The sequence below is a fragment of the Neofelis nebulosa genome, chromosome 3, assembly GCF_028018385.1.
Source record: "Neofelis nebulosa isolate mNeoNeb1 chromosome 3, mNeoNeb1.pri, whole genome shotgun sequence".
Taxonomy (NCBI): domain Eukaryota; kingdom Metazoa; phylum Chordata; class Mammalia; order Carnivora; family Felidae; genus Neofelis; species Neofelis nebulosa.
In genome coordinates this window covers 126,718,750-126,724,197 of record NC_080784.1, presented here as the reverse complement: position 1 = coordinate 126,724,197, position 5,448 = coordinate 126,718,750, and the positions used below count along the sequence as shown (strand labels likewise).

The following is a 5,448-nucleotide window of genomic DNA, read 5'->3' as shown; positions in this document are numbered from 1 at the left end:
TAGATCTTGCTGAAGTTACTAAAAAATAAGATACATTCTCAAGTACAAAACACTCAATATAAGATTAGGATGATTTCAGAAATAAAGAAAAACACTCCCACTGCTTTATAATTTAGTACTCAAGAAGTTAAAATTACTTTAAAATATTTTCATATTTAAATTATGCCAGGTTTCACACATGGGAAATGGCCTATTCTTGTTTTTTAGGCACTGTGCCATCAGCAAAGAAGTATTTATTGAGCATCCATATTTTACATTGCAGTGCGCAAAGACAATTGGAGTATGCAAAAATCATGCAGTATGCTTGCTCCCTTAGTATCTAACAACTTATTTGTGACCACCTTGTTACACGCACTATTATTATTTTGTATCCCTTTGTACATAAACACATATATGGAACACATATACATGTGTCCTTTATTCAAATACAGAGGATGGCATATTCTAATTTTGTTTAGTCTGTTAGAATAACATCTTTACCTTGTCACTGAGACATTCTTGTTAAAACCTACTTCTACTAAAAAAAGACCGACTTTGTTATCAAATGGGCTAATACCACATACTTTCAAGGTTGGTAAAGTCTATAGCTTGAAAATCATTTTTATTTTATTCATGTGACCCCTCTAATCCTGAGTCTTTCCTCATTTCTATGATAATCTGTTAGTATCTCTATTTTCCATCATTTGAGGGACTTCATTTACACATTTTTGTTTTCTGATTTTAAAGAGAAATTGAAAAATATTATGCATATTAATAGTAAACTGAACAAATATGATTTATATCTAAATCAAAACCTAAATATACAAAAATAATCAGGTTCAGAGTAAGAAAAACATTGAATAACTTAGCAGTCTCAATCTTCCATAATAAATGATCCCAAAACTTATAAATATTTCTATTTCCTATGGGGATCTATTGTGAATACTATTTTTTTATTCTTCATTAAACTTTTGTTTTAATGGGTCTCAAAATTCTGTGACAGATTTTTGGTCAAAGTTATTTCCATTAAAAAGTTCTGATTTTAAAAACTAATAACTTAAAACTGCCACACACACAAGAAAACAAATGGCCCACAAAACATTCTCCTTTCCTTCTGAAGGTTTTACGATGCATTGTTATCATTAACCAGTCTTTTACTATTAAACGTAAATGGCCAATTGGCACAAACAGTTCTGAGACTGTTCTTCTACCACTGATTAAGACTCGGGTGGCAGGTATTGGGGATAATATTCATTTAGCCTTCTGAGCTTTCTGGGCAGACTTGGTGACCTTGCCAGCTCCAGCTGCTTTCTTGTCCACTGCTTTGATGACACCCACAGCAACCATCTGTCTCATGTCACGAATAGCAAAACGGTCCAGAGGAGGATAGTCAGAGAAGTTCCCCACACACATGGACTTGCCAGGAACCATATCAACGATGGCAGCATCACCAGATTTCAAGAACTTGGGACCATATTCCAGCTTTTTTCCAGAATGACAGTCAATCTTCTCCTTCGGCTCAGCGAACTTGCAGGCAATGTGAGCTGTGTGACAGTCCAGCATAGGTGCATATCCAGTACTAATTTGGCCTGGATGGTTCAGAATAATCACCTGAGCTGTGAAGCCAGCTGCTTCCATTGGTGGGTCATTTTTCCTCTCACCAGCCACATTGCCACGACGAACATCTTTGACAGATACGTTCTTGACGTTGAAGCCCACATTGTCCCCAGGTAGAGCCTCACTCAAAGCTTCATGGTCCATTTCAACAGACTCTACTTCAGTTGTAACATTGACTGAAACAAAAGTGGCCACCATGCCTGGCTTAAGAACACTGGTCTCTACTCGACTCACAGGGACAGTACCAACACCACCAATTTTGTAGAGATCCTGGGGGGCAGATGCAAAGGCTTGTCAGTTGGACGAGTAGGTGGCAGAATGCAATCCAGAGCTTCAAGCAGTGTGGTTCCACTGGAATTGCCATCTTTACGGGTGACTTTCCATCCCTTGAACCAAGGCATGTTAGCACTGGGCTCTAGCATGTTATCACCATTCCGACCAGAAATTGGCACAAATGCTACTGTGTCGGGGTTGTAGCCAATTTTCTTAATGTAGGTGCTGACTTCTTTAATGATTTCCTTGTATCTCCTCTGGCTGTAGGGTGGCTCAGTGGAATCCATTTTGTTAACACCCACAATAAGTTGTTTTACACCCAGTGTGTAAGCCAGAAGGGCACGCTCACGGGTCTGCCCATTCTTGGAGATACCTGCTTCAAAATTCGCCAACACCAGCAGCAACGATCAGGACAGCACAGTCAGCCTGAGATGTGCCTGTAATCATATTTTTGATAAAGTCTCTGTGTCCTGGGGCATCAATGATGGTCACATAGCACTTGCTGCTCTCGAATTTCCACAGGGAGATATCAATGGTGATACCACGTTCACATTCGGCCTCCAGTTTATCCAAGACCCAGGCATACTTGAAGGAGCCCTGTCGCATCTCAGCAGCCTCCTTCTCAAATTTTTCGACAGTTCTTTTGTCAATCCCGCCACATTTGTAGATCAGATGACCAGTAGTGGTAGACTTGCCTGAATCTACGTGTCCAATGACGACAATGTTGATATGAGTTTTTTCCTTTACCATTTTGGTTTAGGTTTAGCGATGGTTTTCAAGACCCCAGTGTTCTGGTGGCAAACCCTTTGCAAAAAAACTGAATACTATTTCTTTACAAGTGTCAGGTATTTAACCCACAGCATGCCACTGGGTTCACTTATTTCACTGAAAGTTGGTTCATTTTGTGATTAGAATTATTTTACAACCTAAGTGTCATCTTTTCTGAAAGATATTTATCATCTCCAAAAAGGATAACATTTAATAATGAAGGGATAATGAAAGGAAATACGATGTTTTGAAGTGAGTGACAGAAACTCCGGTTAGTGGGAAATGAAAATAAAAAAGAAAAATAGAGACAATAGCTCTTATTTGTGGAGTACCTTGGTATTTACCAAGCACTTTCACATGTATTACCTCATTTAATCTTCACAACACAGCTATATGTTAAATCTGATTTGGGTAAAAGCAAGTTGTCTTTCAGAGAAATACATTTATGTTTTCACTATTGACACCATGTATCCCACAAAGGATTTTGAGTGACAACTAAAATGATTTGCTGAAACCTGACAAATAAGTGGTAAAAATGGGATTTCAAGCCATGCTTTCTGAGTCCAGTTCATTGTCTGAGGTTGACAAAGCACATTGAAACGTTTGCTTTGAATAATGCATCATTTCCCAATGATGAGCCATGGCATCTTGGGCTTTTGGTGCACTTAACTGTGTGAGAAAGTTGATGATCAATGGGGACTATGAATCACCCAGGGAGCAAATATAGCTTGATATGGCTAATTTGGACCCATGGGGGAACAAGGAAGTTAGTGTAACTGGGAAGATGGCATAATCACAGAGAGCTGATCAATTCCATCACACCTAGTAGGGGCAGAGTCCCTGAAGCTTCATAAGATATCAAGTTTTATTTTTTACATGATGGTGAAATTTATTAGTGCAGAACGTGTTGGTTTCTTTCCTCTTCAAAATTATGATTAGCAATACTACCTAGTCCCACCATAATACTTGTCAAATATATCTAATCATGGAAAATATTTACCATTACCTCTCCTGGAGAGCAGATGGTGGTAAAGTCACCAAAGCTAAAGCAAGAGCAAATATCACTTAAAATGAGAAAGAATTGTCTATTCGATAAATGAAACATTGGGATAGAAGTAGACCCTTGTCCCCAGACACCATGGGCCTCTTCCCAATTGAATTGTCCTAAGTTTCCCTAAGAAAGAGCCAGCATCCTGAATTTGAGTTGATCATTTATTACGTATATTGTTGCCTTTTTGTTTTGTAGATAAGCAATGTTTCCCTGCAATACCTTCTTTAAAAGACACATTTTCAAGGAAGAAATGTGAAATGCAATGAATTGACTGTTTTATCAAATCATACATTTAAAAATTTATTGTAACATGTAAAAGGAAAATTTGAAGTGAAAAAAGAAGTAGGATTACTTCAACCAAGAAGTCACTGTGTAAGTTTATTTTAATTTTTAATGTTAAAAAGTGAAGCTATTCACAAAATAATTGTTATTTCCCTTTAGGGATACCATTTCCAAATTCACAACTTTACTGAAACATGAATAATTGAATGTTAGACTTGTTGCAGATTTCATCAAATGTGTCGTTCTGCCCAAAGTTCTGACAAAGCTCAAATCTTGCCCTCTTCTAATGAGAACTCATTACTTTATACAAGTTAACTTGAAGATAAACTCAGATGAATCCAGAAAATATTATTCAACTGACCATTTATGAAAAAATACTGAAGAAAAATTATTGCCTATACAAAATATTTTATTAAAATATTCTTGGCTTTTGAAAATGCTTATTCCCTAAGCAAATCCATAGCATGTTTTTAAAAATTAAATTATGATGGTATATTCCATTTTCTTCAGTTGTTAGCACATGAATGCAATCATAAAAATGTTTCTATATAGTCTTCTATATGCTAAACATTGATACTAATTGCACTTCAATCAAAAATAGTTTATTTCTCACCTAGTGATAATAACAGTAATTATACTGGGGAAAGACAAGGTGAAAATGCCTTCTGGACAGCCTCAATAAAAAAACCAAGGTTTAGAGACTCACCCTTGAACTAATTGAAAAGTATGTACTTCAGAATGTGTTTTTCCAGCCAAGAATATGCAGAGCCATCACCTACATAGAGAGCACAAAAAATGTTCTTTAAAATCTGAAAGTGTAATGGTAAAAAAGATATAATAATTAGTTATCCTATATTTGTTCTTATACATTGCAATTATACAGAATTACGCTGAGGAGTTCCTGAGGAAGCAGAGGCCATGGTGTTTCAATATCATCACTAACTAAATCTCTTACCATCCTATACATTTATACAGAGTTCTTTCTGTGGAAAAGACGAAGGTGGGATAAGATTATAATGCTATAGGGGCGCCTGGGTGTCTCAGTCGGTTAAGCAGCCGACTTCAGCTCAGGTCATGATCTTGCGGTCCGTGAGTTCCAGCCCCGCGTCGGGCTCTGTGCTGACAGCTCAGAGCCTGGAGCCAGTTTCAGATTCTGTGTCTCCCTCTCTCTGACCCTCCCCCGTTCATGCTTTGTCTCTCTCTGTCTCAAAAATAAACGTTAAAAAAAATTAAAAAAAAATTATATTGCTATAATGCTGCAATGTAAAGCTAATAATTCCTTTTATTGATTTTAACAAAACTTTAAATTACATTTTCAGGGAGAGGGAAGGACCTTGAACTACCAGGTTCAGGTAATTTATTACAAATTTGAGAGCTAAAAAGAAAAAAAAAATCTAAGGTTGATATCTAAATGTTTTATTTTTTTCTTCTTTGGTTTCAGCTAATCTGAAAATCATGTTGATCATTTCCCATAGCCT

General features: G+C 36.8%; 1 pseudogene; it reads right to left on the bottom strand.

Annotated features, from left to right (window-relative positions):
* Window positions 1-927: 927 nt before the first annotated feature.
* Window positions 928-2,652, bottom strand: LOC131507304 (elongation factor 1-alpha 1-like; annotated as a pseudogene).
* Between the last annotated feature and the right edge of the window lie 2,796 nt (window positions 2,653-5,448).